The sequence below is a fragment of the Camelus ferus genome, chromosome 3 (assembly GCF_009834535.1).
Source record: "Camelus ferus isolate YT-003-E chromosome 3, BCGSAC_Cfer_1.0, whole genome shotgun sequence".
NCBI classification, from domain to species: domain Eukaryota; kingdom Metazoa; phylum Chordata; class Mammalia; order Artiodactyla; family Camelidae; genus Camelus; species Camelus ferus.
The window spans coordinates 70,767,318-70,782,342 of NC_045698.1; the positions used below are offsets into that span (position 1 = coordinate 70,767,318).

Below are 15,025 nucleotides of genomic sequence, written 5' to 3' on the forward strand. Positions count from 1 at the left end.
TATATTTTAAATAATATTCAAAATAATACTGGATAGGACAGGTAGGCAAGGGTATAAAAGACTGGCCATGGAGTGAAAGTAATTGACAATATGGGATAGGGATATGCAGGTTCATTCTATTTTTGGTCTCTTTTTGTATATTGAAATTTTAAAAAATTAAAAGTAGAAAAAGTAAAAGAATAACTAGTGGCAATTCTGTCAATCACTTAAAAAGCTGTGTGATTTATAACGGCATATGAAATTAGTAACTACATAGAAGTGAACCAAAAGTTTTCAAATGCTTATCATTTTGTATTATGAGCTGCCAGTTCACATATTTGAATTAGCTTATGCTTTCTTTCACAAGGAACCCTACAAAGCATTATTGTGACTTTAAGGTTAAGACTATAGTAGGAAAATTTATTTTCAAAAGGAGCTGACAGCAAATAAAAAGATTGCAGAAATCCTTTAGAGCAGAGAGAGAAGACTATGATCAGATTTACTGTAAGTGGTACCCATTTACCAAAAGTGATTAAGTTATAGTCAGGATGTACCCTGAAGTACCCACTTCAGTAGACAGACCAGAATATATTTAGGAAATACAGAACATTGTACTCTTACTATGCTTTATCTTTCACAGACCACTTTTATGTTTTCATGGAAATGAAATACACTCACCTGTGTTTTCATTGGTACTTAGCACATGAAACTTGTTGCAAAGAAACACCATATTTCTCACTTAAAAAACTAATCAAACTTAGTTAAAGAAAAGGCTGTATGTGCACTATGATTTTTTCCTGTAGATATTGAAAGAAAAACTTCCCCAGAAAGGTAATTCCTGACATAAAAAAAGGTGGTGTAATCATAAAAACTAGAAAATGCCACAAAGGAGAACAGCGCCAGGCACAACAGGAGTGCTAACTTTTGTTGGTAATGCATGGTTGAGTTCCTTCAAGCAAGCATAACTGTATGCTTTGGGGAAACCATGCCCTAGTGGTTATTAGATGAATTTCCCTTCAGAAATAACTGCTCTTAAAATTAACTATTCAAAATGGAAATTCCAAAATATATATAATTTGTCAAAAATCATGTGGTGGCCTTAAGATACCCAGAAGGAAATCATTATGAATTTATGGGGCTAGAGCCCTAAGTATACAGCATCTGCAGTACCCTATGCTTGTGAGCTACTTTGTCTGCTGGATTTATGTTTATTGCATTTGAGCATAGTTAATCAGAGTACTTCTTAGCCTAGTTTTGTTTTAGTTTCATTTCTCCACCGTAAGTCATCCACACTTGTAACAGAGTGGACAGTGTGAGAGGTGGGCAACTCCTGGTCCCCCTGTTGATCTCTGTTCTCTGTAACACAAATCACAACATTGCATTTTCATTCAACAGCCTGCAGGGGAGAAGAATCAGATTGTGACTAAAGCATGTGCCCGACAAAATGTCTGTTAACCTTGCATGGCACAGTCTTGCTGCCACCAGTAATCATGGGATGACTGGCAAGATTATACCACAGTGTCAGTTCACGCCAGTTATTTCTATAGATTTTGTTCATTAACAAATAACATGATGTGTTTTTAGATAATATGTTAAGATTTGGTGAAATCCTTTTCTAGTAAAATATTGAAGATCCCTAATTCTCTGTAATATTTTAAAGATTACATTTATTTTTTAGATGTTCATGAATAGAAACAGAAGTCGTTTTCCCAAAGACACTTGAATTTCTAGGAAAATCACTATTTGCCAATTGTATTTGATGTGTAAAGGATTTTTTAAAGTCTGTTTCTTAAAACAAGTAATTTTATTTGCAATGTTTTGGGCCCTGCTTTATGTGATCTATTTAGGTTGAAGAAATAATGTAAATTATTATGAATTTTGTTATTTGCTTTGGACACAATGACACTTTTCTACTAATTGTGGCTCACGTTTATCCTTAAGAAAAGAATGCTTTAAAGTTAAAAGTAACTATTAATTAATTTATATTATGACAATTGTGATTCCCAAGAAAATCATCTGCCATTATCTATACATAATATCTGTAAATGAACAGTTAGTCTTTACATTATGGAATCAAAATGTTTATGATGATTTCATATATCCCTCAGTGTCACCCATGAAATTGCAAAACTGAGAGGATGAAACAATCAGGAGATTTCTTTCTTACCTTTCAAAATGAGTTTCAAAATGAGAATATGTTATACACTTAGTAAGTGATGAGAGATGGTATCATTACCTATATCATTTTACACAGTGTCCTAATTTTATATCTTTGTTATAAATCCTAAAAGCTGGAAAAAGCAATAATTTGTCACTTTCTAGCTTTTCTCAATTCATAAATTCCCTTGAAAAGCTGATCCCAATTGAAATGTTTCTGCACGTATCAAACAAAATATTTTGCTTCACAATCAATGTTTACTCATCCCAGAGTGACCATATTCCCTTCCTGGTTTACAACTTTGCTAGCTCTTTAACTATTATTAGCACCCATTTTCACTCTAAAATAGCTTGGGTTAGAAAGTAAATTGTGTGGTCAATCCAGCTCATACCTGTATGCATAACTAGTTCAAAAATTCTAGTTGATTTTAGAATCCTGCCCTGTATGAAATGAGCTGTATACTGTTACAGTCTGAGTTGTGATCTGTGATGGAATTCAGGACACACATTCCCAAAATATGGTACCTTGGCATATTGAATATGTTAAGCTAAAGGCGTTTGAGAAAACAGCAGAAGCAGGAGGCCATTTGACCTTTCTCCCGCCTTCTTCCCTAGAACACGTTAGAAAACCCTCATGTGAGAGTGGAGCATCCTTATGTCTAAAGACAAAAGGGAGCTGAGAAGAATCCTAACAAACAGGACTTGGTAAGTTTTCCCCAGTTTATTCCACTTGCCTCATACTTCTTGATCTATCATATTTCCCCATGACTGTCCACTGTCATCAAACCTAGCATAAAAATAGTCAGGTATGTTTCTTGAGTCTCCATTTCTTTATGAAGGTTCTCATGTCACATAAAACTTATATTAAATACGTTTGTATGCTTTTCTTCTGTCAATCTGTCTTTGTCATTTTAATTTTCAGACCAAGACAGGGGCTCTAAGAAGGTTAAGGAGAACGTTTTTCTTCTTTATATTTGTGTTGCTTTTTCTATCAATGTCAAGAATAAAATAAGAAATGCTGATAGTTTAAAAGGCTTTAAATAAACTATGATTTTTTAAATCAGGCTAGAAAATACGAATCAGAAATTATTATGTTAAACATTTATATTTTATTAATTTTGGAGAAAAAATAGAGCATACTGAGTTGTGAAAAATATATTTTGGCAATAATACATTGATATGTAAGCATATGGACAGGAATTTCTCACAAATGAAAGTACATTAGCCTGACAAATATTTCAACAAATACTTGCTCTGAAGCAGACTGTTCAGCAGTGTTATTGATGCAGAATGTTAAAAGTAGGTAGAAATTAAAGTATTACAATGTATTTATTATGTAAATTCTATTGGAATGTTAACATTATGCATATATATTTTTTTAAATGGGTCAAGTACAGCACCTTAATTGATCAATGGGGAAATCAGCTTATGACATTTAGATTCACCCATGACCTCATGTAAAAAAGAGATTGTTTCCTGGGCATTTTTTAAGGACATTGGATTGGCCTCAATTATCTCCAGGGAAATGGAAAACCCTGAATTGGCACTTCAAAGGTAAAGAGCCTTGGAGGCACCTCTAAAGTATATGTCAGTAAACCATGCAGATTGATACAATAGTATCCTGAATATAACTTTCAGAATGAAATATGGGTAATAATTAAGTAAAATGTTATTTTGAGATTTTTATTTCCAAATGGTTCATTGCTTTCATAGTCTGAATTCCAGTGCCCTTGTCGGTCCAATTAAGATGCTTAATTGAAAGATTCCAAGTAAGCAGACTGTCCTGGCACCCAAGGGGGATTGCACCTGGTAATGATATCTCTGAATTGCACAGAAAGAATATACTCACAAATGTTAGCAGAGGAACATGTATTTGATAATGGGACATTTATTCTCCAAATGTAAAGAAAATCAAGCCTGAGAATCAGGGGTGCCATAGTAACCTAGAATGCCCTTGTTTTCTTTTTTTCAGGTCTAATTTTAAACTATCCACCCCTTCATTCTTTCCCCCACAATTCCTTCATTCTTAAGTAATGGATAAAAATACAACTAGCGGTAGGAAATTTTAATTTATTAGCATTATTTTCTGGTTACTCTTTGCAACTTTGTCTGAAATGCAAGATGAGGCGAGCCATTCTATGACTGCCAGGCATTCCTTCCAACGTAGAACTATTAGGATAGTCAAGGTTATAGTTGGATTAAGAGCACTAGAGAGAAATTGCATACACATTTTTGATTTTAATATGCACATTGGCACCCAATGATACGTGGCCTTATGTTGAAACAACACATTTTTATGATGCTCTTTAATTCTTTTCTGTGAGAACTTTTCTTTGTTGTTTTATCTGTATTATGTCACATGTATCTTTTCTGTGCTGTGGATGAATACCACACGGAACATGGCATAAACTGGATTACTTGTGTGCTATTTGCATTTCTCTGATAAATGGTATGGCAGTAATTGTGTTATGCCTTTAACATTCTCTGTTGTGTATTATATTTACATCTTATTCATGAGTTATTCCAAAAACAGGAAGAAAAAGTTATCAACAATAGAGTGTCATTAACCTTAATTTAAAAAATTTAGAACTCTATCTATGGTATATAATAATAATAATAATACAATATAGGGTCCAAAGGTATTTCAGTAAATTTTTTTAGAAATGACTGACTGTGGCTTTTGTCCAACTATATGATGAGAAGCACGATATTTGTGTTTCCTTATAACAAATGGACAGCTAAAATTGGATATAGAAGTTTTCTTTGTATTTCTATCCAAAGATGATTTCCTGTTAGTATTTTCTTTTTGTAAATAACAAATAATTGTGAATAATTATTTCCCTGCTCCCACTGCCTTCATCTCCTTGTTTAAAACTCTCCCCTCTGTGTTTGAAGGTCATTCTTTTTTCCATCCATTGTCATTCTAACCCAGTACTCCGACAAGGCAACTCCTCTAAGTTCCATACATTACTTTTCTCTGGGAGTGGCCACAATACTGCTGACACTCTTCTCACTGACCCAGCAACTACTGGAAGTCCTTAGTCACTATCCAGAAATAGTTTCCACCACAAAACCTGCATATGAAATTACTGCCCCAGCTCATGGGACAAAAGGTGACACTAAAAGTGTATTTGTATTGTTACAGGGCTGCCTAATGGTCAAGTATTCCTGATTATCATAGGTTTCCAGATTCATTTGTCTTCTGATTTAGCACATTTCAACATCATATATCTGGATTAAACAAATACTTCTCACGTTCAAGTATTCTGTATTTGTCAAGAAGTTTACATAAAATGGAATTAAATTTCTCCTTACTCTACGTACCTCTAGGGGGACACATGCTAGAGAAATAACTATCATGCTTTTGAAGCCAGGTTACACAGGTCTTTTTTGCTTAATTATATGAAGAATTGAAATGTGGTGTTTTCTTCCTGGAAGTGATATTTTGTGTGTCTTTAAAATATGTAACTAAGAGAGAATTGCTAAGAATATAGTTATGTCACAGACATTTCCTACTGGACAAAGCACTTTATTTGACATAGGTCTTTATCTTCTGTATACTCTGAGAGAACTGGAACTAGACGTGGTTTTGCTTCCAACAGGTGTTATGACAGAAATTTTCAAAACTGATGTGTTCTTTGTTGTATACAACTTTCAAAATTTGTTTCAGTCTTTCTGTCTGCCCTTCTTGTTAAAAATTGTACCCTCAAAAGAACAACCTTCATTCAGCCTCCTGACTTTTAGATTATTGGTTACTTAATGACTGCTGTCAGGCATTACCAAGACTCCAGGGAACAAATGTAGTGAAATATATGTCAATTATGAAAAAAATAAATGGGGTTCTAAGAGCATAGTGTGTAGCAAATAGGAACTTTTCATCCCAAAGATACTGCTTTAGTTTGCAGTTTAGAAGGAAGATTTTGGTCCTGAAACACATCATCAGATATAAATCGGATGCCTCTACTTTCATTGAGAGTAAATAATGCTTACTAGACTTCATCTTTCTTTTGTATGAACTTATGTCCTTTCCTTATTTCAGAGGCAGAAAAATGTAACATATCTTTTCATTTTGGCATAAGTTTTAGTCCACTGAAATGTTTATTTGCTATTGGATGGGAGTGGGAAAATCTTCCAGGTGCTGTCTTAACAAGAGGGCATCCCTACCGACAATTTTTGCCTCTTATCATGATACATTCTCAAAGTTAACACAAAATATAAGCATCTGGGTTAAACCAATATGGCTCACGTTGAAATATTCCATATATGGCTGGCAGTTAAATTTGAATTTAATTTTTTCTTACACAATACCACTGTGCCACAGGTTTATTGTTTTAATAGTCAACACCCATGCAGAGTGTATGTGTGAGTGTGTGTGTATCTACTGCGTTGGATGAGGAAATACAATATATAGCACACTTCAATTTATAATATTGGAAATGTCAGTGTGTAATTTTTTTTAGTATTTAATGGCTATATCTAAGTTTTACATTGTAAAATAATTTTATGTTTGAGCATAAATTAGGTGAATAATGGCAAGTAAATTTCCATTTGGAGCAAATTGTCTATAAAACTTTCTTTTAGACAAAGCTTTGTTTTAATTTGCTTTAAGCATCTTTAAAAAAAAAACTATGAATTAATATCAGCAGATAATTCCTGGAATTTGAATTGAATTACTATGCTGAACCCAACCCTTTTTGATCAGGAGAAAAAGACTGCAAAATACTAAATGTTACCTTATACAATGTGCAAATCAGTTGCATAGGAACTTACTTTTATATTTTTAGGAAATGTCTATTGTTCTTTGAAATTTCTAATAAAAATGTGTATTGTCTTTTATTCAAATGGTTAGAAAAATAAACAGTCTGACTTTAACAACTTTAACTCCTGTATTAACGTTGTACATACTTGAGAATTACAGGCACAGCTGAGTAAATTATACGAAAAATAATTAGAAAAACAAAAACAACAGGTGATGATTTCATCAGAGTGCCAGAATCCTAGGTTATTGATTTATCTATCCTTTTCCATTTTACAGTTTTCCTCTTGATTTTGGGTATTGTGCTCATTCCCTATTGCTCATTTTAATGAACACTTAACCGTATAAAATATTTGTTCATTTCAACAGAATTCCCTCTGGTTTCAAAAAAAAAAAATGCAGAAGCCATTTCAGGGCTTAATTAGGGAAATATGGAACCTCTATGCTAGTTCCATCAATTTTATCACAAGTAAGAGCATTTTAACTATTCCCTTTGTCTATACAATCATTTGCAACCCAGCAGAAAAATTCCATTCCCTCCACAGTAAGCTTAACCAAGCAGGACAGTCAGTTGGAGTGAGGTCACACTGAAAAATGTTTTTAAAAGGGTTTTCTAAACCTTTTAAAATTTTAAGTTAAGTTTTAATGAGCATTGCAGAAGAGTTAGATCCCCAGGGGGCAAATCAATTTTGAGTGTTACACTGCCTGTTCCTTTTAGCCTCTGAAGTCCTACCTTAACTGACTTCTCCGTGGTTATGTTGAGCTAGATATTCAGGATGAAAGAATACAAATATACAGCCTGTGAATTTCTCCCTCACCCAGGGGGTCACCAAATCCTTCAGCCACTTTATTTTTTCAAGTGGTGAAAGGGATGGAATGGGTAGAACAGAGTAGCTGGCTGTTTGAGCGCTAAGGGAAGTGTGAGGTATAAGGCGGGCTATAGAAGGTTTGGGAGCCTTCATTAGGATCTGCTTGGTGATTTTTTTCCCTCTTGGGTCTAGACTGGCTCCCGGTACACGGAAAGTTTAAAATTCAGCCTGGGGCCCACTGTGGTTTAACATGACTGACTACCGGGGGATAAAGGAAAGCTGCCTAGTGAAGTTCAGACCCGTGTTTACTTTTACTTTTTCCCTCACATGTGTGTTGTTTTAGGGACGTTTGGACTCATAATGTTAGAGAGGTAGGAGTCTCCCCTACAAAGTTGTGCATTTTCTTCTTCTTCATATATTCCTTCAAATAAACTGGCACCGTACATCCTCCTTAGAGGGCATTATGTTGCAGAGGGTACTTCTCTGGGACTATTTACTATGTTCTGCTGTCTCCCTGCAGTAAGGGAATTATATATTAAAGATTAACTGAGCATATCACTTCCTCTCTGCAGGCTGCCGTGAAGTAAGTCTGCAGGCTGCTGCCCAGTGGTTCTGCAGCTCACCCCTGCGAAAGAACATTTTTGAGGCTAGGTGAGCACACGCTCTTCATTTCATCTGTGAATCAATATTTGGCCTCCTACAAATGCTAAATAATGCACTGTGTGGAGCCCTCATTCTAGAAGATATTTTAGTACTGTATTTACCTGTTATTTTTTCAAATTTTTGCTCAAAGATCATCCTCTCAATGAGGCCTACCTGACCATCCTGTTTAAACTTGCAATGTGCACCACACCCTACTCTTTATTCTTCAGCCTTACTTATGTTGGTTTTTTTTTTTTTTTCCCTCATGGCATTTCTTACCACCTAACACACGCTATATCCTTTTTCTTATCAGTTCTTTCTCCATTGTAATGCACTCTGCACATGGGCAGGGAGTTTTTGTCTGTTTTGCTCATTCATATATCTTAAGTACCTAGGGCAGAACCTGGCGTAAAGAGAGTGCCAAATCAATGCTATATGCTGTAGAAGTATTTAGTAAATATTATAACTAAAATCTAGTTGTAGATACATAAATAAAATATAAATCAATATAAAGTGAGTTCATATAATATTTTGTTCAATTTTCAGTAGCTGCATTTCACACATTGTCTAATGTTTACACCAAACCTGTGAGTAGCTGTCATCCCCATTTCACTGAAGAGGAATTAGATTAAATAGCTTGTTTCAGATCGTGTGGTTTGCAAGGGGTAGGTCAAGATGGAATTTAGGCCTATTTGTGCCTGACTTCAGTGCACATATTCTTTATACTTTTCACGTGACTTTATCTTTCACGTGTCTGGGAGAAGGCCTTGAATAATATATGTACAGTAGTCCCCCCTTCTCCAAGGTTTCACTTTCTGCCTTTTCAGTTACCTGCAGTTAACTGCAGTCTGAAAATATTAAATGGAAAATTCCAGAAATAAACAATTCATAAGTTTTAAATTACATGCCATTCTAAGGAGCATGGTGAAATCTCACACTGTCCTGCTGCTTCCTGCCCAGGATCCCCAGCCATCATCGTCTTCTGCTCCTGAGACTCGGTCACTGCCATCATGATGGCTGGATGATTCGGGACCACCTGAAGTAGATGTATAGTCAGGGGGAGACGAGTAGCCTAATGCTACATCGCAGTGCCTGCAGCGTTCACCTCACTTCATCTCATCACGTAGGCATTTTATCGTCTCATATCACAAGAAGTTGTGTATAGTACAATCATATATTTTGAGAAAGAGAGAGACCATATTCACGTAACATTTATTACAATATGTTGTTGTGCTTGTTTTATTTTATTTAGTTGTTGTTCATCTCTTACTATGCCTAATTTATAAATTAGATTTTATCATAGGTGTATATATATATATATAGAAAAAAACATATTGTATATAGAGTTTAGTATTATCAGAGGTTCAGGCATCCACTGGGTGCCTTGAGTCATATGCCCTACAGAGAGGTGGGAACTAGTCTAATCATATTGGTGTGATTAAATCTTGAGTTCTGAACAGATTCCTATTGATTGGAAATGTGCTTTTTCTCTATCTGAATTTGCTTTGGATATTTTAGTTCCACTACAGTAGAGTAAATAATCCCCAACTTTGGATAGCTCAGTTCTTCTCCAAAATGGAGTCTAATCACCAGCCAAAATTCAAAGCTGAATTTAAATCTGTTGGCTCCTTCGTGTTTATTTGACTTTGACCTTTATGTAATCCTTAGACTTCTGGCGCTAAGTGACACTAAGGATGACTGGCATCTTATTCTTATACTTAGCTATTTTGTAAACATTTTGTAGCTGCTTCGTAAGAAATTGCTTGGAAGTATAAGGAGCATAAACAACAAAAATCATAGCCAATTGAATGTAATTTTCTCTGGGTGAATTATTTTAAATGTCTTTAGTGTGAGGGTGTAATTTCTTTTAGACTTTTTGATTGGATTCATCCTCCAATTTGGAAGCACAGTAAAGAACACAAGCTATTTAAAATCTCATCAACGAGGGGAAAAGGATTGAAAAGTTGGGCTTATTAACATGAATTTTTCAAAGCATTATTACTTCAGGCAGGATTGGTTAGATTAGGCTGAGGTAACAACCTGAAAATCTAAGTGGTTTACCACAAAACTTGTTTCTACCTTGTGTAATATATCCGTCACTCATCAGTTACTGTTCTGTTCTGTCCTATTTACTCTAGGACACAGGCTGGTGGATCAGTCTGTATCTAGAACATTACTCCAGAGAGAACAAAGAGACTTGGCAACTCACATGCTGGTTCTTAAAACTTCTGTTCAGACACTTGACAGGCCTAAACAAATCACCATGTCCCTGCCTGAATTCAACAAGGCAAGGCAGGAAACGGAAGTCCCATGTCACAGCCTGATGGCAATGGGGGAGGGACGCATAATAATTTTGAAAGGGTGTAAAGAAATCATTTTAAACATTAATAAGATCTACTTCAATTATCTTTTAAAATGTGACTCACAGAGTTTTTCAGAAGTTGTTTCTGTCTCAGAGTAATAGGATTGTTTCCCTTGTTTTTTTCTGTGCCTTAAACATAGCTGGGCGGACTGACTGTGTTGTGCTTTACACACAGTTACATATAACCCTCCAAGATTACAGTGCTTTCCACTGATGGTCAAGTCAGTTAAAATAACATCCCCTACTACATTTTGGGGGAAGTAACTAAATTTACAATGAGAAATAGTCTTGGTTCTGAAAATTCACTCGTTTGAATAGCCCCACCCTCGGCAGCTCTCCCAGTCTTCCATTTCACCTCACAGGTTTACGCATACACTCTGTTGGCTTACTTCTGCCAGAGTGGAGTGATCTTTGTCAACCATGCCATCCAAACTATGGTGCATTTTACATAATGAGAACACAGCTGGCACAGTGGATTGACTCCATATCCTCTGAACATATGGCTTAGGCGAGGCCAAAGGAGCTCTGATGAGGAAACTTGATTCCAGTTAGAAGAGATGTATTAGAGTCCGTAGTCCTGTGAAGAAAAATACTGTTTTATAAATATGGGCTTCATTAAGCACCTGTCTGCACAATTTGCAGAGGTTATTCAAGTTTAAAGTAAGAATAGCAGTGAGGGATTATGCTTCAGTTTCAATATCAGAATTTATTTTGACTAAAGTCGGGACTACAGAGTGAAATGAAATAGAAACCTCTTTCATGCACCTCTTACTGCTGGCAGGCTGAGGACTGAGTTCAGTGTCCATTCGGGTTTTTAAATCATTGACAGGCTAATATTTATCCTCTTTTTCTAAAGAGACATTTGGACAGTGCTTGTCCTCTTACCAGAGGTATTCAAACAGTAAAGGTTACATTCCTAATTCAAATCATTGCATACCCCAAGAATGGGCGAGGGGTAGGAGGGAGAGGAATATGGGCCGCGCCCAGTGGACTTACCTCTTTTCTTAGCCCCAGCACAGTCAGGTGGCTCCTTGCGTTCCATCTTTGATTCCAGGCATTATTGGCTGCCTTACGCTTTGGGTACTTTAAGGCAAACTTTTTCCTCAGTGTCAGGGTTTGGGTATTATAATTTTGTCAGCTGCTTCCAAAGGCTTTCTCTTGTTAGTTCTGAACTCCCAGCATCCTAAGCAGAAGTAAGCTTTTCCAAAGGGCTACTGGTCAAAAACCATGTAACACCGTTTGAGAAGTAGCAAGCAATAATCTCGAGTTGGGTCTTGCCTTCCCTCCTCAATCAGTTACTTTATTCATCAGTCCTGTCTAGAGTGCCTCTTGGACACTACATTGCCAAACATTTTTCCTTCAGGCGACGGCTCCTTAGCAAGCATTTTTGATCACTTAGGATTGCCTGGTGAAGTTAGATTTTGAATCGCAGCATGAAATCCTTGTATTTCTTCCATAGCCCATTAGTTTAAGGTGGTTTCTAATGTTGCATTAGTGTATATTGAATATGGGAGTCAACTGCTTCCTCTGTTTAGTGGCTCCCATTAGAGATACGAGATCTAGAAATAATGCGGTCTTGTGCACAGAATTTGGTGGGTGCTCAAGGAATGGCTCTGAGTTTCCTACAGCTTGTAAGAAGCCAACTGTATGCGCCAGTGATTTTCTGAGTCTTCTCTATTTATCCCTTCAGATCCATCATTCTCCACCTTCTTCTGTGACCTGTGAGATCATTTTTGAACCATATCAGTAGATGTCTTTGCCTTTTGGCTTCTGGTTTGGTCAGGTAAGTCACTGGCAGGAGATTGGAGGGTGAAAGGATAGTGAGGCAGCGACATTTATTCTTGCAACCTACCCCCCCGCCCCACCCTGCTTTCCCTTATGTGGCTGCTCCACAGTCCTAAAGGGTGTAACTGCTTCCCACGTGGCCAGCCGTGGTGGTGTGCACCATCTCTTCTTGACTTACCTTAACACTATCCACAGTTTGTAAATAAGTTAAGTAAATGCTCCTCCCTTACCCCTTCTGTTATAATATCTTTTTCCTTCTGTGACTTTGGTAGATACAGGGGCATTTTGTAATCCTATGATTACAATTATGAATAACTGATTTAACCTGTGTGCACCTTTATCATGTGTAATACATTCCTAAGATGTTTTGTACAATTTGTGGATGCAACTGGTGGTGTTTGTGTCTCATCAACTTTTATTCTTCAATTGTGTTCTCAAGTTTCCTGAGGTAAAACATCTCCCTTACCTTACTACATAGTCTTCCAGTTTTGGTAATGCACGTTCCTAGATTCGGAATCCTACAGTGTATGGACACTAATCTTCTAACTTTGAGCAGATGTAACTCTTTGTTTCCAGGAGAGTTGGGGAAAAATGATTAGAATGTGAGAAGGGTCAGCTAATTCCCTGACTGATTTTGTAACCCTGAGCAAAAAACCTAGTGTCTCTAGATTTTAATTTCCTCTTATGTAAAGCAAGGAAGCTGGACCAGATGAGTGCTTCTTTCCATGAAGACAGTTTTATTCCTCTATTAAGCCTCATCTATATGCCAGGCACTCAGAAGATTGCTTTTGGTGTGTTAGAAATCTAGAGCAATTTAATGGAAAATGGTGCTAGGAACTGTCTTTTTTCTAAATTTTCTAAATTACTTTCCCTGATTTTAGCATTTCCTAACTTGGGATCCATTATCTTTCGGAAAGCCCATGGATGTTCTTTATGCAGGCTGTATAGTCCCCTGACTGTATGTTAGAAAACTAGGTCCATGTACATTTTTCTGGGATGAGTGTCTGTATGTGTCACTAGATTCATAATGGAATGACTTTCTTTCCCACAAAAAACCGAAGGACCACTGTCCTTTTCCTTTTCTTCACCTCCACTCCTTGAATACTTGGGGGGTGTTAAAGTTTCAGGCTGCCAAATACATAATTTAGACAACCTATTGTCCCCATAAATGCATTTGTCATGTGAGCCATCTTCTTTTCACATTTCTTTAAGATCTTCTGATGGATTTTCAGATCAACCTTTGACTCATAGAAATGAAAAAGAGGCTTTTTGTCTATGTGACTTTATTAGCTATAAGCAGCAGGCATATTCAAGGACCCTTTTAGGATAGAGAAGAAGCAGATTTCTTTTACAGAGAAAATCAGATTAGGAGTCTTTATTCTAAAATGAAGCATCTACGTACTGTTTTTCACAGTTTTTCCTTCTCTGAAGCACGAACTTGTCTAACGGAATTCTCATTAAAGTTTCTGTCTCTATCACACTGCTCCATCAAGCCTTTAGTTTTTCTTCCATTGGTTATTTTTCTCCTGTTTCTCCTTATATAAGGTACCAGGGCACATCTACGTGATGATAAGTGGGGTAACACGTCAGTATTTTCATACAGGATCAAATTCAAGAGGAGGCAGCAAATAATTTTGCCTGTGGGTGATGTTTGTGTTTCCAAAGTATCTCCCTCTCTCTTCTATATATTTCAATCCAGTTTCCATCCTCAATATTCACCCGAAACACTTCAGTTAATTTAACCAGTTATTGTGTGTCTGTCTCTCTACCTGCCTATCTATCATTTGTCTATTCACCTGCTAATCATCTTTTTAATCTATCATCCGTCCATCCATCTATTTCTGTATCATCTGTGTATCTATCTCATTTATTTTTCTATCATCTGTCTATTTATCAACACTTGTAAAGAGCTTTGAGACAGTGTTCTAAATACTTTACAAGAATGAATTCATTCTTTATAAGAATTACCTTTTTATTCTCAAAATTTGGGATTCTCAAACTTTTTTGTCTCAAAGACACTTTATACCCTTAAAATTGTCAAATATCTCAAAGAGCATTTGTTTATGTAGGCTTTATATGTTGACATTTTTCATATTCTTAAATAAAATTGTGACAACTGGAAATATTCATGTAGTAATTAGTTTAACAACAATAATGATAAAGCCACTGCAAGGTAACATAAGTAAAAATTTTTATGAAGATAAAAATATTTTCCAACACAAAAGCAATGTATTTGAAAAAGTGGCAATATTTTATATTTCTCAAATCTTTTTAATAACTGGCTTAATAAAAGACAGTTAGACTTTCATATCTTCTTTTGCATTCAATCTGTTGTGATACAGTGTTTTGCAGGAAGCATATGAAGAAGTTCTGGCTTCATTTAGATACCTAGTTGGAAAATGGAGGGCTATTTTAAAAACCTAAAGGTTATTTCAATGTTGAATCCAAAATCATATCAGTAAATTTTTCATAGTCTGTTACATTTGAATCCACTGGAGTATTTTGCACATCAAATGGATATTTTTACCCATGTAG

General features: G+C 36.0%; 1 long non-coding RNA gene across 7 annotated transcripts in view; it reads left to right on the forward strand.

Annotated features, from left to right (window-relative positions):
* The window catches only part of LOC106728495, a 79,102-nt gene that overhangs the window by 37,110 nt on the left and 26,967 nt on the right, over nt 1-15,025 (forward strand). For 6 of the 7 annotated variants that reach the window (XR_004318610.1, XR_004318606.1, XR_004318609.1 and 3 more), the window contains 3 exons: nt 2,752-2,841; nt 8,274-8,352; nt 12,396-12,488. This is a non-coding gene — a long non-coding RNA (uncharacterized LOC106728495). The remainder of the gene's footprint in view (nt 1-2,751; nt 2,842-8,273; nt 8,353-12,395; nt 12,489-15,025) is intronic. The other variant, XR_004318611.1, reaches the window with a different exon arrangement.